The sequence below is a fragment of the Malaclemys terrapin genome, chromosome 2, assembly GCF_027887155.1.
Source record: "Malaclemys terrapin pileata isolate rMalTer1 chromosome 2, rMalTer1.hap1, whole genome shotgun sequence".
In the NCBI taxonomy this organism is placed as follows: Eukaryota; Metazoa; Chordata; order Testudines; family Emydidae; genus Malaclemys; species Malaclemys terrapin.
Genome location: NC_071506.1, coordinates 171,917,472 through 171,934,319, shown reverse-complemented (window position 1 = coordinate 171,934,319; position 16,848 = coordinate 171,917,472).

Here is a 16,848-nt window from a genome sequence, read left to right as displayed (position 1 = left end):
AGGTCTTCTGCCTCCTGGGTGGTCAGCCCTGGAAAAGAGACACACACACACACACACTTGTCATTCCGGTTGCAGTTTCTGTGTTCTTCCAATCCCATTGGTGGCTGCACAGTGGGCAGATCCTCGCTGCACGCCTGGCCCAACAGAATTGCAGGGCTTGGTGTGTAGAACACAGAAAGAGACAGAGAGAGACTCATCCTCCAGCCGGGGTCAGTCTGAGAGAAATTGGCTGGGGTCCCAGTCTCACTCGTCTATCGGGTCCCATTTCCCTGCTGGGTTCCTTACCCCTCTGGTGCAGAAGCAGCTGGTAGAGCCGGTAAACCCCCTCCCTGGCCTGCTGGCTGATGTCCTTGGCTGGGTCACCAATGAACGGAGCCAGCTCTGCCACATGGTCACCCATCCTGGGGAATTCTGCTGAGTTCTAATGAGAGGGAGGGGGAGAGGGGACTCCATCAGCATTTTCCTGTCAGCTCCCAGTCCCCCCCTGGCCAGGACTCTCCTTCCCCTCAGCCCCTCTGCAGAGATGCTAGAGGATAGGAGCTAGAGCTAGACCCTTAATTTTCTCTGCCCGCAAGGGAACCTGGAGCACAGGGGTGTGGGCAGGGCCCTCCATGAGGATTTGCTTCCCCAGCTGCTCCAGGATGACAGGAAGGCATGAATCTGGAGCATGGTCCCCTTAAAAGCCCAGAGTCACCACTGAACCAGGACAAGAAGAACTTGACTCAAGCCAAGCTCGTTCTCTGCTCTGGCTCTGCCTCCCCGAGAGGGACACTCCTAACCCACAGCCCCTGCAGCAGCAGATCCTACTGCCCGTTGGAGCCAGCCCGCCTACGCCTGGAGTCAGGAAGCTGGGGTCAGAGGCCACTTACGTCAAATTCAGGGAGGGTGATGGTGGATCTGAGCACGGCCGTGCTGCTCCTAATGGCCCTGGCTCTCTCTTGCCACACCCTGGACATGATCCAGTAGTTAATGTGCTGTGGGGAAAGGAGGCAGCTCAGGATCAATGGGCAGGTGCATGTGTTGTGCTTGTATCCTGCAGGTCACAACTTGTCATTGTCTCTAGATTGGGACAACGCTCGGTGTCGGGGCTGGTCCCATCCTCCCTGAACCCCTTGTTCCTGAACAGCTCAGCAGGAAGGAGACAGACCCCTCCCCCCACCCTGGCTCTCAAGTCCTTGGTTGGATGAAGGGACTGAGTGTGAACAAAATCCCCTCAGGAATCTCAGGGCCTGTCAGAGAGAAGGACTGATTCTCTGGGGTTCTCCTGTTTCTCTAGGAAGGAGCCTGTGCCTCTTCTCTGAGGACCATCTTCTGGATCTCACAGACTCTCACTCCCCAAGCCAGCCAAGGGCCCTGTAGTTAGTGCTCAACAGAACCAGGCAGAGCTCTGGCTTGAAGTCCCAGCTCCTTCCTCTTTCCTTCAAGGAGAAAGTGCCCGACACTGCATTGCACTGACTGCCCTGACTAAGGACGGGCCACTGGGGGCCCAGCTAGGAGGACAGACTGGAAAATGGATCTAAGAGTTAAGGTAAAATTGCCCCCACCTCTCTCATAGGGCTCACTTCCAAGATGTAGTGCAGCCTGTCGGTGTCTGGGGACTCTGCCATCAGGTTCCCCAGCATGGCATCCAGGAGGTCTGGCAAGACCCTATGCAGATCCTGCAAAGCAAGGGAGAGCCATGAGTCAGAGATAGGGAAACTGGGGCTACACCTGCCACAGGATGGGAAGAGGGGTCTCTGGGAAGCACTGGTAAGACCCCGAAACACATATCCTGGCCTCTCTCATTCATATCCCACTGCAGGCAATTAGCAACTATTCGTGGCAGAATGACAGCTGGCTCTTCAATCCATGACTTTAGCATGATCTACCTGGATTTAGGTGGTGTCCTTCTCCGTGCCCAGGGTGAAGATGGCGTGCAGGGCAGCTCGAAGGAGGTGGGTCTCCAGCTCTGGCTCCAGGGCAGGTGTCATGGTGCTGGCAAGAGAGAGGAGCTGGCATTAGACTGTGCAGTGCGGGGGTGGGACTGGCACCAATGCGGACGTGAAACTGCAGAGAAATAGGAAGAGGCTGGAGAGAATGGAAACCGAGGCACCGAGCCAGGGAATGACAAGGCCAAGGCCTCACAGACAGACAGGGTCGGGGCAGGAATAGCACCTGTTCCCTGGACTCTGCTGCCTCTCCTGTATCTGATCCTGGGAGTGAGCCTCTCCCCAGAGCCATTGCAATGTTACTAGAGTGAAAAGAACAGCGCAGCAGGGAGAGAGAGAACCTTCCCATCTCCTCTGCCAGAGGAGCCACCCTTGGGAGGTGACCTGGGAGTGGGAGGGGCAGTGACTCCCAGCCCTGGGCCTGAGCAGCACCGGGGTTAGGGGAACCGGGTAAGAGGGTCTCGGTACCTGAGGTTGCCCACAGCAATCAGGGAGTTAGCTAGCACGGCACCGGGTGGAGAGTTATCAAGCAGCTCCTCAATAAGCTCCTGTGAGACCCAAAGGAGACAAAGGAGCATGTGAGATTCGGGCCTCACTGACACTTCCCAGTGAGGAGATTACACAGCCAGTGCCACACACAGCCAGCAGGATCCCCCCACCTGCCTCCCGTTCCTCCGATTCCTGCCCACTAGTGACCAATCTCAGAATTTCTCCCATCTCTTCTCCCCAATCTTCAGCCCCAGCAATCCCCGCCCTCAGCTGTCCCTCCAGCACCACCCATCTCCCATTCGCTGACCCAGGGAGACCCCTGCCCCTCCCATGTGTCTGTCCTCCCTCCAGCTGCCGGGCACCGTGTCTCGCTCACCACAATCCTCTCCACCACAGCCGCCTTGCAGCAGTGTGGCTCCAGCGTGTCCTGCCTTCTCTGCTGTGCAGCGAGACACGCAGGGTGGATGGCGTGCAGGAACATGAGCTGCTGGGCCTCCTCCTGCTCCCACCAGGAGTGGGGTTAGGAGAGAGAAAGCTGGTTAGCCAGGGACCTCCCTGCCTCACCCACACCAGCTGGAGGACTCAGGCCTGAATGGGGGATGGGGGGACTCAACCATTATCCAAATCACCCATGACTGCTACACAAGCAGGGTCAGGAACTGGGACAGTGCCTGTGCGGGGAAGAGACCCTGGCTGGTGTGTGACAAACACCCCCATCTTGGGGGTCCCAAATCATGGAGGAGAAAGGACCCCATAGGGGTGGTGGATCACTGGGGACAAGACCCTTGACAGGGGGTCGTGATGCTGGGAAGGGGCAGGACAATCTCGGTTCCAGCACAGCTGGGGAACGTTTGTACCTTTTCTCGGCCCTGGAGCTGCCCTCGGATGTTCTTGAGAGCAGCCTCCTCTTTGGGCACGTCCACCCATTCCTCCTCCTCCTCTGAGTCACTGGGGATCCCTGCACCAGGGAGAGAAGGAGACAGGGCGACTCCTGCTGCCACTCACGGGAAGGACAGGGATGTGGTGGGGCAATGTGCCCCCTTCCCACCTGCGGGACCTAGGGCAGATCGGGCACCACATTCCCCCCCTCTCAGTGATGCCTTCAGCCCCCAACTCCTTCAGGAGCCCATAGCAAAGAGACACCCCCACATACACTGTCCTGGACTCCCTGGGAGCTGCCTGCCCCCCAACCACAACTGGAGCACCAAGGACCAAAGTGGCAGCATCTAGTGGTAGTGGGATTCACTTGGCTCAGGCCAGACACGTGGGCTGGGGACCCACCCCCATGGCACTGGTAGAGCGCCTGGGCCCAGTGTGTTCACAGCTCTGTCTTCACCCCTCCCTGAGCCCAGCCTGGCTCCTCACCTGGAACAAAGCAGCAGCATCCATTGGCCTCACTGCTGCCAGAATCCCAGGCACTGCTGCTGTCTCATGGGGAGCGGGTCGAGCTGCTGGTGCTCGGACAGGGAACCTCCACCTCCTGCCCTCGGAAGGCTGGAAGGTCCTCAGTGACCGGGCAGGGAGATGCCTCCTGCTGGGAATCAAGGATGGACTCCAGGGGCCGGTGCTGCCCACACAACAAGCCCCAAAGCCACCCTGCCCAGCTCCCCTCCTGGGCTGGGTCCTGCCTGCCCAGCCGCATCCTGGGCCAGCTCCATTTTGGCCTGGCCAGTGCCTCTCTCACCTCGGCGCCTGCACTGGTAGCGGGTTTCCTCCGCCACAGGGCTGGGCACTTCCACCTCCTGTCCCGGCCGAGAGCTCCTTCCCCGCCAGTGGGGGTGAAGGGCCGCTTTGCTCCTGGGGAAGGTGGCAGGTGCTTCCCTCAGGCTCTGGGGCCATGTGCAGAGCCTTCTTCCTGAACATCCTCAGGAGCCTGGCCATCCTGGAACCAAGCAGGGAGCAGGTGTGAGTCTGGGGTCAAGGCAGCCTCTCGCTAATGGGCCTTTTTGGTCCCTCCCCATCCCTGCCCCAGCCAGAGCAGCTCTTCCTCCCCCCACAGGGGTGCAGGGAGTGCAAGCTACACACACTGGCAGGAGTTCATTGCATGATCTGCTCCCAATGTTCCCCCTCGTCATCTAGGGTGACCAGATGTCCCAATTTTAAAAGGACAGTCTCGATTTTTGGGTCTTTTTCTTATATAGGCTCCTATTACCCCCCACCCCCTGTCCCGATTTTTCACACTTGCTGTCTGGTCACCCTATTGTCATCCCTGGTGCTGCAATAACCGGGCACTCCTCCTTTTCAAGCATTGAAGTCAGTCACAAAGACCATCGGTCACTTTGGACAAGGAGCTCCCTCCTGCCATTCCAGGCCACATTCCCTCGTCCCAGGCTAGAGAAGGAACAGAACCCAGGAGTCCAGATGTCTCCTGGGAAACTATTCCCCACGTCAAAGTCCCTAGGCATAGCAAGCCCAGGGTCCCCTCGTTTCCCATTGATTTCCATGCTCGGCAGCTCACAGAGTCTGGCCCAGCTCAGAGAACAGTTTCCCACAAGGGAAGGGCTGGGAGCCCCATTGCTGGGACCTTTCCAAACACACTGGAGACGGCTCTGGAGAAGCCCCTCCCTGGTCTGAGAGCGAGGGGCTCCTGGGTGCAGTTTGCAAATACAATCTCCTTTGGGAGAGATTCTCTCCCCCTCTTTCTACCTCTCTCCAGAGAATCAAAGGACACCACAGAGGAACCCTAATGCCACTCACTTGCTCTAGGTGATCGAGCGATGGATGGCGGATGTTCAGGGTTGTCAGCTGTCCCTTGCCCTACTCCTCACTCCCAAGCCCAAGGCAGGCTGGAGAGGATGGTGACCTGAGGAGTTACCCTGCCCAGCCAGCAGGCAGGTGATGACACTGGGCGACTGACTGGCTGTGAAAACAAGAGTTTGTCTTATTGCCAAGGGACAGAGAAACTCGGCCAGCAGCAGGGGGTGCAGAACACCGCCCTAGTGCGGGGGTGACAGTGCCTCCCAGCTCCTGACATCCCGGCACTTTACACACCTTCCTGGAGCCTCCCAACCCCCCTGGGCTGTAGGGACTGCGACCCCAACCCTACTGATGAGAAACAGGCCTGAGGAGGGGAAGCTACTGGCTCAGTGTTGGGATAATTAAAAGTAAGAAATACAAAATGCAGTCTGTGACATGTGACTTCGGGATTCAATCCTTGTTTACCTCAGGGGCACTGACTCAGAACTAGCCCCAACTGGTTAGAACTGGATTTTCCCACCTTTGGGCTCCGGACAGTCCGTCTGTTTTCCCGCCCAAATCCCTGAAGGTTCTATTACCTCCGATTTACCTCACACTTGTTTGGCATTGCCATTTTGGAACAGTCGACTTTTTCCTGCCTTGACATCTAAAAGGACTGACTCCTGTGCAAATGAGGCCGCTTTCCATCTGAGCGGCAGCCTGTGCCGGTACGGGTCTCATCGTGGTTCCGACCATATCGATGAGAGTGACACCTATCCGAAGACACTGGAGAAGACCTTCAACACCTACCTTATCCTGCTGTTCCATCTGCAGAGGGCTTCTCTTCCACGGAGATCACCACCCATCCAATGGACTCCTCAGAGTTCCTCCTTGACAGCTTTCCACTAGCCCGATAGTAGAGGTCCTGAGCATCGCCACCGCACACAACCCAGCCCCTAGACTGAGTAGGAAGACATCTATTTTGTTATAGGTATTTGGCCAAGGGAGGGATTTATCTGGGTCCGGGCTTCATGCCTCACTATTGTTATTGTCATTGGTTCTAGTACTGTTTGCATTTGTGGTTTTCTTCCCCTTCCCTATTAATTGTATTTTTATCCCTAATACAGATCTCTTTGTTATTACCTTACTTACCTGTCTCCTCTTCATTTTACACCACACCATACCTGGGGTATTGGTCCACTGGGTGATCAGATACCAGATGGGTCATATCTGTACTTCTGAGTAAAAGGGGTATCCATTTTCTTTCCCTCTACCACACCTGCTTTATTTTAAGGGTTACCTTTTTCCCCCTTTGAAGCAACATCAGGATCACATCAAGTGTCAGAGCTATGGGTGCGACCCAGCAGTCCTTATTTCCAGGCCCCCTTCGCTAACCACTGCTGCACACTCCCTCCCACAGCTAACCATTACAACCAGGCCCTCATGTCCGGTCCCCCTGCCTTTGAGAGGGAGTGTGCATTTCCCTAGTTTGCTTGTGAGAATGTCCTATGGGACTGTGTCAAAAGCCTTATTAACACCAAGATAGATCACGTCTACTGTTTACCCGCCCCCCCTCCACTAGGCCCGTAACCCTGTCAAAGAAGATAAGAGGACTGGTTTGGAATTATTTGTTCTTGACAAATCCATGCTCACTAGTCCTAAGAATCAAATTATCCTGTAGGTGCTGACAAACTGATTGCTTAATAATGTGTTTGAGTATCTTTCCAGGTATGGAAGTGAGGCTAGCTAGTCTGTAAGTCCCAGGGTTCTCTTTGTTTCCTTGTCTTGTTAATGGATGGGAAGATGTTCTTTTGGGGGGATCTCAGACGAGAACTGGGGCACAGCACCTGGTTTGTTAAGGCCACAAAAATGGAGGCAGGAACCTCTTCTCTCCTGCTGTCAAGGAATCCCAGGTACCTAAAAGAGTGGGACTCACATCCCTGAATGGGCTTTTGAAAAGACAATGGTTCAAATTTGGACCCAACCATTTCTTGTTTCCGCAGACTAGACATTTTAGCAAAGATTAGAATTCCTTAGTGCTAAACACCGTGAAACTCCCCTTTCTCTTTCACAAAGGACTTTTACGCCCCTTATCTCACCCAGGCTCACGACTGCCCAGAGTTCGAGAATTGTCCCTGTACCCATTGGACAGATGGGGAGCCTGAGGTACACAGAAGGGCAGTGACCTACCCAAGGGCCTACACAGCAAGGCAGTGCCGGTGCCAGAGCCAGAAAGAGAAGCCACCAGTCATGACTCCTGTTCTAACAGACAACAACCCCCCAGAGGCAGAAATCAAGATGCCGGGGAAATGTCATTGAAACCGTTTCTGTCAGAAAATCCCATTCAGCCTAAACCAGTTTGTTTCTTGATCTCATAACAAGTGGGATGAAAATTCTTTGCAAAAATACTGTGTTGCAAAACAAAAGGATCTCCTGTTTGTCACATTGTGCTAAACTGTCTTGTTGCACACAAAGAGGAGACATTTCGATCATAAAAACTAGATAAGATGCTTCAGTCTGAGCTAAGTAGTTGCTGCTCTTAATCATTTCAAAATAATAAAAAACAAATAAAATTGAATATTTCAGCTATTCTATTATGTCATAATCTGATCTGAGTAAACGTGATAGGACACCTCATATTATGCACTGCTCCTAGTGACACTCTCCAATGGATCCCCATCCTCCACCCACCGGAAGGTAGGTAGGAGCGGATTCTTATCCCTACGTGAAAGAGGGAGAAGAAGCTAAGGCTGAGAAAGGAGAATTGACTTGTTTTAGGTCACTCAGTCAGACAGTGGCAGAGTTGGGAATAGGACCCAAGAGTCCTGACTTTCAAACTAACCATCACATCTTGAATTTCATACATTGAATGACCTGAATAAAGTGCTCTCAAATGAGCTCCAGACCAACAACAGTTCTTAGTAATTATTCAGCAAGTATTTTAGGAGAACTGGAATGTTAAAGAGAACTGCTCAGAGACAATTAATGCAGAGAAACAGCAAAATTAGTCAAACATATCATTGATTCTGACTTATTTACTTGGTCTTAAAAGAGAACAACAAGGACCTGAGTCTCCTCCCTGACAACAGTCCTCTGCTCAGCTGAGTCTCCACCTTGACAATAGTCCCCCTGCTCAGCTAATCAGGGTAGAGACTGAGGGTTCTCACCAAAGAGCCTAAAGGATGGCCCAGGTCACCGGTGGGCATCACTGTTAGAGCACTATTCCAGCCCCATCTTTTTGGGTGGACCTCCCACAATGGGAGCTGCAGAGCAACCCCCATCCTCCCCCCACACACCCCTCGTGGTGGTGGGAGGGGAACAGGGGAAAGGACAAAAGAAGCCAGAGAAGAAGAGAAAGGAGGGAGGGAGGGATGGAGGAAAAGGGAAAACAGAAAGGACAAACCATAATGTCCGCAGTGATTCTAAGGAACAAAGTCCTAGGTGGGAAATAAAATTCTGCCACCTTAAGCTAGTGTTTTCCATGCCTAGAATTCAGCCGGCACCAGATGGATCAGACTGAACAGGTTCCAGATCTCTTGGAGGCTCTTACCTTCTAAACAGGGATGTCTGTTTTCTAGTAAAATCGGTAAAAGGAAAGGAGAAAACTCGAAAGAGGTTCCTCCTCACGCTCACGTATGTGAATCCTAATACTCTCTCAGTCCTCAAGGAGAGACCTCGAGAAGGATACTTGCTGAAGCGAAGCCACCGGGGTCTCCGAGGTTTCCCTGGCCCTGCGCCCCTGTCATTCCTGGCTGATGTCAGCATCTCTCTGTGAGGTCACCACCTCCCCACTACCTTTGACCAATAGGCTGAGGTCCTGGAAAAGGCCCTTGTGATGTTACTGCCACACCCACCCCTCCCCTCAGTGCTGATGTCCTGTCCCTGGCCAGCCACTTTGAATGTTTGAGCTACTCTCTGTGGATCATCCCACTCAATGAGTGTTCATTCTAGGAAGCAAGCCGGCTAGACAGGAAAACATCAGAGGCTGCTTCCCATGCTACACTCAGTTTTTCATAAATTAGTAGACTTAAAGGGCAGAAGGAACAATTAGAGCATCTAATCTGACCCCCTGCATATCACGGGCCTCCTGTATGATACAATAGCTGGTTTTTGACCAAACACATTCAACAAAGGCATCTAGTCTTCATTAAAATACATCAAGAGATGGAGAATCCACCACTTCCCTTGATACTGTACTTTGTTCCGTAACACCTCTGTGCCCCTTGTCACTAAGAGTTTCCTGCATCCCATGGGGAACTTCCAGAAGACTAAAAGAAAGATAATAATGTGACTATATTTAAAAATGGTAAATGGGATGAACTGGGTTATTATAGGCCTTTCAGTCTGACATCGATCCTGGGCACAACAATGGAGTGGCTCATATGGGACTCAATTAAAAAAGAATTAACGGAAAGTAATATAATTAATGCCAATCAACATGTATTTATGGAAAACAGATCCTTTCAAACTAACTTGATATCTTTTTTGATGAGATTATAAATTTGATTGATAAAGGGAGCAGTGCCAGTGTAATATACTTACACTTCTTTAAGACATTTGACTGGTATCGCACGACATTTTGATTAAAAAAACTATAACAATATAAAATGAACATGGTACACAGTGAGACATGGACAGTGGGTGAAGCTTCCCCTTGGGGAGGCTAGCCCGCTACCCCGCCTCTTCTGACGGAGGCCTTGCCCCTGCTCGCTGCTCTCAGCCCCCTGGCCAGGGCATGGGGGCTGAAAGCTTGGCCCCCTCCCCGCACTGGTCCCGCCTGGGATGGGGTCAGGGCTGAGAGCTCAGTTGGGGGCATGAGAGGGGGTAGGCTGAGAGTTCAGCCCCCGCTGGGGTCAAACTCTCAGCCTCGGCTGGGACCGCAGTGGAGCTCTCGCCCCTGGATGGAACTCCAAGCACAGAGTCCCTCCCCCATTCTGCCCGTGGCCATGCCCATGACCCATCCTATTCTGTGCCTTCCCCCACAGCCCTTCCCCCATTCCACCCATGGCCCAGTCCCCATTCCTCCCCCACTCCACCTCTTCCCCCCTGAAATTGAATAGAAATGTTGGGCTGGAAGGAACCTCAAGAGGTCATCTAGCCCAGGGGTTCCCAACGTTTTACTTTCTGAGACCTGTGCAACATGCTATAGAAATTCCAAGACCCAGCACCAGGGGGGTGACAATGTGGTTTGGGGCTCTGGGTTTCAGCCACTGGAGGTGGGGATCGGGGCTTTAGTCCTGCAGGATGGGAGTGGGGCAGGGGGGGTCAGGGTTTCTGTCTTCTGTAGTGGTGGGGGGGTTAGGTCTCTGGAATTTAGCTGCTGGACAGGGGGGGGGCACCTCGAGGCTTCATTAGGGTGACCAGGTGTCCAGTTTTTGACCAGAGCACCCAGTCAAAAAGGGATCCTGGCAGCTCTGGTCAGCACCACTGACTGGGCCATTGACTGTCCGGTTGGCGGTGCTGCGCATGGAACTGGCAGGCTCCCTGCTAGCCACTGTGCCTTGCGGCTCCCAGGAAGCAGCCGGCATGTCCCCCTCTGGCTTCTATGTGTAGGAGTAGCCAGTGGGGTCTGTGTGCTGCCCCCCACCCACAGGCGCAGCTCCCATTGGCTAGGGCAGGGCAAGGGACAAACTAGCACGCCTGGGAGGCTGCGGTTGAGGAGTCATGGCGCGCACCTCTCCCGCTGCTGTTGGCCCACTTCTCCTCCTCGTGCTCCCCATCGTCGGAACCCAGGAGTTGGAGGTATGTATCCACGTCTCCGAGTGCTGGGAATGGGGCTGCACCCCATCCCCCTCACTGCATTCCTCCCTGTCCCAACCCCCTGAATCCCCATCCCCCCGTCATTGCATCTCTCCCCATCCAACCCCCCTGCACCTCCATCCCCCTCACTGCATCCCTCCCCCGTCCCATCCCGCCCTGTCCCCCACACCTACCCATCCCAGCCCTATACCTCTTACAGCACTCTCCCACCCATCCTCTCCACATCCCAGAGCCACCACCCCCATGTCCCTCACCTCCAAAGCCCTGCACCCCATTCACCTCCATACACTGCTGCACTCCCATTATGACCCTATACACCCCTGTGCCCCACACATCCTCATGCAGCTGTAGCCTTCTGCCTCCCCCTGCATCCCCATCCACCCCACATACACCCTTCCCCATCTCCTCTCATCTTTACTGCCCAATCTCACCTCCACCCTGCTCTTCTCCTTGGCCTCTTTCCCTCCTCATCCTCTCTCCTCCACCTCACCCCACCCATCTTTTCCCCTCCAGCCCACTCTCCTCCCTTCCTGGCTGGGTATCTGTGCAGGCAATTGTGTCATGTATGCATTGTATGTGTGTAAGAGACTGTGTGTCTTTGTTTAGGAAGGTGCATGTATTGCTGCATGAAGCATCTCTAGGGGTGAGATTATCCATATTCAGTTTGATTAGACATAGATTTGCGTGTTTTATTTTATTTTGCTTGGTGACTTACTTTGTTCTGTCTGTCACTACTTGGAACCACTTAAATCCTACTTTCTGTATTTAATAAAATCACTTTCTACTTAGTAATTAACCCAGAGTATACCTAGGAGGACAAACAGCTGTGCATATCTCTTGATCAGTGTTATAGAGGGCGAACAATTTATGAATTTACCCCGTATAAGCTTTATCCAGTATAAAATGGATTTATTAGGGTTTAGACCCCATTGGGAGTTGGGCATCTGAGTGTTAAAGACAAGAGCACTTCTGTAAACTGCTTTCACTTAAGCCTGCAGCTTTGGGGCAAGTAATTCAGACCCTGGGTCTTTGTTGGAGCAGACGGGCGTGTCTGGCTCAGCAAGAGAGGGTGCTGGGGTCCCGAGCTGGCAGGGAAAGCACGGGCAGAAGTAGTCTTGGCACATCAGGTGGCAGCTCCCAAAGGGGGTTCTGTGCTCTAACCTGTCACAACCCGCTCCCAGTGCAGGCGCCGAGGTGGGAGAGGCACTGGCCAGGCTGAAATGGAGCTGGCCCACAATGCGGCTGGGCAGGCAGGACCCAGCCCAGGAGGGGAGCCGGGCAAGGTGGCTCTGGGGCTTGTGGTCAACTGGGCCAAGAGCTCTGGCCTGGTGGTCGGGGACGGTTGGCAGGCGGGCTCCCTCCCACCCGCGCTTCAAGCCATTCGGTGGAGCGCGGGTCCACTGCTCTATCTAGGCGTTTATCTTTCCGCCACGCATCCTTCTCCGCCGGAGAACTGGCTGGATTTGGAGGCCAGAGTGCGTGCGCGGTTGCGGAGATGGACGGGACTGCTCCGGTGTCTCTCCCTGCGGGGGAGGGCGCTGGTGCTGAACCAGCTCGTCCTGTCCATGCTCTGGCACCGGCTCAACACCCTGAGCCCAACCCCGGGACTCCTGGCCAGGCTCCAGAGGATAGCCCTGGAGTTCTTCTGGCCTGGGCTGCACTGGGTCTCTGCAGGGGTTTTGAGTCTTCCCCTGGAGGAGGGGGGACAGGGCCTGGTCTGCCTTCGTAGCCAGGTCCATGTCTTCCGCCTCCAGGCCCTGCAGAGGCTCCTTTATGGTGAAGGTAGTCCGGCATGGAGCACGTTAGCGCACGCCTTCCTCCGCCGCCTCCGAGGGCTCCGATACGACCGGCAGCTCCTTTTTCTTCATCCGAGAGGTCTTCCGCGAGACCTCTCGGAGCTGCCGGTGTTCTACCAGGACCTTCTCCGGACCTGGAAGCTTTTCTCGGCGACCAGGTCCATTGTGGCCACCGAGGGCGCGGATCTCCTCGCGGAGCCCCTGCTGCACAATCCCGATCTCCGTGTGCAGGTGGCGGAGTCACCCTCGGTGAGCCGGAGGTTGGTCCTGGCGGAAACCACCAGGGTCGGAGACCTCCTGGACTACACCAGAGGGGACTGGGTGGATCCCCGTGCGCTTGGTCGGCGCATGGGGCTCTCCACCCTCGCGACCCCTCTGCGTGTACTCCAGGAGGTGGGCGCTGCATTGTCACCTCCTGCTCTCGGCTTCCTGTGGCGGGCCCTGCGGGAGGGTGCTCCCCGCCCACCCCTCACCCCGGGCCCTCCGGACCTTTTTCTCGGGCCCCTGTTCCGTGAGCCCCCCCGGCTCCCCCGCTCCCATAATCCGAGCCGGCTGCGCGCTTTGCAGCCGGTCCAGTTTCGAACCGCGCCTAGGGACTATCTGTACACGCTCGTGTTTCACACGTTACATCACCTCACCCTCGTGTCCCGCCCCGACACCAAGTGGAGGGACTATCTGTTACCTGTGGAGGGTGAGGAGCCCCGGTGGGCCAGCCTTTATTCCACCTTAGTTCCAAGGCCCGCCGGGGACATTGGTTGGCGGCTCCTTCATGGGGCCGTGAGCACGGGCGTGTACTTGGCGCGGTTCACCCCTATTCCTGAGGCCTGCCCATTTTGTGGCATTAGGGAGACCCTGGCGCACGCTTACCTTGAGTGCGCCAGGCTGCAGCCCCTTTTCCGGCTTCTCCGGAACCTCTTGTTGAGGTTCTGGCTACACTTTTCCCCGCACTTGTTTATTTATGTACACCCTGTCCGTGGCCCCACTAAGTCGCGAGACCTCCTCGTCAACCTCTTCCTGGCCCTGGCCAAACTCACCATCTATAATACCAGGGAGAAGATGTTGGACGAGGGGGTGCTTTGCGACTGTGGGGCCTACTTTCACACCTCTTTGGTTTCACGTCTCCGTGCGGAGTTTCACTGGGCAGCGTCCACTGGCTCCCTTGCCACCTTCGAGGAGCAGTGGGCGCTGTCCGGGGTTCTCTGCTCGGTGTCCCCATCTGGTTCCCTGATTTTGAACCTTTGACCGTCACCTCGCTCCCTGTTTTTTTTATTAGTTGTCCCACGTAATCATTTGGTACTGGGTCCAGTGGTCCCTCCCGCTAGGCTGGGGGAGGGGCCTTTAGTAGTGGGCGGCTAAGCCCGCCCACTTCCCGGTTTGCCAATACGGCTCTGGGGCTTGTTGTGTGGGCAGCACCGGCCCCAGGAGCCCAGACCAGATTCCCAGCAGGAGGCATCGCCCTGCCCAGTCACTGAGGACCTTTCAGGATCCCCAGGGCAGGAGATGGAGGATCCCTGTCCCAGCACCAGCAGCTCGGCCCGCTCCCCATGGGACACCAGCAGCTCCTGGGACTCTGGCAGCAGCGAGGCCGATGGGCGCCGCTGCTTTGTTCCAGGTGAGGAGCCGGGCTGGGCTCAGGGAGGGGTGAGGATGCTGTACCAGTGCTATGGGGGTGGGTCCCCAGCCCAGGTGTCTGGCCTGAGCCACGCAAACCCCACTGAGACCAGCAGCAGTCACACAGCTGCCCCTGCAGCAAGGGGAACTGTGGGGTGGGGACAGCGGGAGCTGCTGTCACTTGGGTCCCTGACACTCCAGAGGAGTCTAGGATGGCGGGGGGGGGGCTGTCTGCTAGGGGCTCTTGAAGCTGTTGGGGCTAAAAGCATCCCTGAGAGGAGGCACTGTGGGGCCCAATCTGCCCTAGGTCCAGGGCCAGCTCCAGGCACTAGCGGAGGAAGCACATGCCTGAGGCAGCACATGCTAAGGCATTCTGTCCATTCTTGGGACGGCACAGTCAGGGTGGCCTTTTTTTTTTTTTTTTGCTTGGGGTGGCAAAAATGGTAGAGCCGGCCCTGCCTGGGTCCCTGAGGTGGGAAGGGGGAAAATTAACCCTGCTCTCCATACCACATCCCTGTCCTTCCCCTGAGTGGCAGCAGGAGTCACCCTGTCCCCTTCTCTGCCTGGTGCAGGAACCCCCAGGGACTCAGAGGACGAGAAAGAGGAGGAATGGGTGAACGTGGCCATAGAGGAGGCTGCTCTCAAGAACATCCAAGAGCAGCTCCAGGGTACAAACATTTCCAAGCTGGGTTGGAACCGAGATTGTCCTGCCCCTTCCCAGAACTCCCACCCCCTACAGAGGGTCTTGTCCCTCATGATCCACCACCCCTAATGGTGACCTTTCTCCTCTATGACCTGAGAACCCTAAGATGGGAGTGTTTGTCACACACCAGCCGGGGTCTCCTCCCCCCACTGGCACTGTCCCAGTTCCTGACCCTGCTTGTGTAGGAGTCGTGGGTGACTTGGACAATGGGCGGGTCCCCACTATCCCCCATTCAGGCCTGAGTCCTGCAGCTGGTGTGGGTGGGGCAGGGAGGTCCCTGGCTAACTGGCTCTCTCTCCCCTAATCCCACTCCTGGTGGGTGCAGAATGAGGCCCAGCAGCTCATGTTCCTGCACACCATCCACCCTGCGTGTCTCGCTGCACAGCAGAGAGGGCAGGACATGCTGGAGCCACACTGCTGCAAGACAGCTGTGGTGGAGAGGATTGTGGTGAGTGATACATGGCGCCAGGCAGCTGGAGGGAGGAGAGAGACATGGGATGGTCTTCCCGGGCCAATGGATGGGGGCTGGGTGGTGCTGGAGGGAGCAGCAGAGGGCAGGGATTGCTGAGACTGAGGATCGGGAAGAAGAGATGGGAGAAATTCTGAGATTGGTCACTAGTGGGCAGTGGGGGAATTGTGGGCCTGGAGGGGCAGCTGAGGCTGGGGGACAAGGAATCGGATGGTCCCAGCTCGGTAGTCAGGATGGTGCTCGATGGGGGCAGTTTTGACAGGCAGGAGGGAAGAAGGGGAATGAGACCAAGCTGGGCAGGAAACCTGGGAGGGGGCCAAGTTTGATGGGCAGGAAGGAATCAGAGGAGCAGGAGGCAGGTGGGGGGGATCCTGCTGGCTGTGTGGTGCACTGGCTGTGTAATCTCCTCACGGGGAAGTGTCAATGGGGACCGAATCTCACGTGCTCCTTTGTCTCCTACGGATGTCACAGGAGCTCATTGAGGAATTGCCTGATGAATCTCCACCCGGTGCCATCTTGGCCAACTCCCTGATCTCTGTGGGCAACCTCAGGTACCGAGACCCTCTTACCCGGTTCCCCTAACCCCGGTGCTGTTCAGGCCCAGGACTGGGAGTCACTGCCCCTCCCACTCCCAGGTCACCTCCCAAGGGTGGATCCTCTGGCAGAGGTGGCAGGAAGGTTCCCTCTCTCCTGGCTGGGCGGTTCTTTTCACTCCAGAAATGCTACGGAGGCCTTGGGGAGACGTTCACTCCTGGGATCAGATACAGAAGGGGCAGCAGAGTCTAGGGAACAGGCGCTATTCCTCCCCTGCCACTGTCTGTCTGTGAGGCCTTGGCCTTGTCATTTCCTGACTCGGTGCCTCAGTTTCCATTCTCACCAACCTCTGCCTATTTCCCTGCAGTTTCACGTCCGCGTTGGTGCCAGTCCCACACCTGCACTGCACAGTCTAATATTGGCTCCTCTCTCTTGCCAGCACCATGACACCTGCCCTGGAGCCAGAGCTGGAGACCCACCTCCTTCGAGCTGCCCTGCACACCGTCTTCACCCTGGGCACGGAGAAGGTCACCATCCAAGTCCAGGTAAATCATCTTCCTAATCCTCCCTACCAGGAGCAACCTTTGGTGCCTGCTCCTACCTTCCACATGCCATGTTTTGCCCAGCAGCCCACCTTCCATCCATAGCAGCTTGGCTATCCCATCCTCTGCTGCCTACGAGGCACTCCGCAGAGATCTCCTAAGGTCCTCGATCAAAGCGCCAGTTGTCACCCTGCCATGAATACTTGCTAATTGCCTGCAGTCGGATGTGAATGAGAGAGGCCATGATATGTGTTTGGGGATCTCACCAGTTCTTCCCGGAGACCCCTCTTCCCATCCTCTGGCAGGTGTAGCCAGTTTCTCTAAATGTGACTCATGGCTC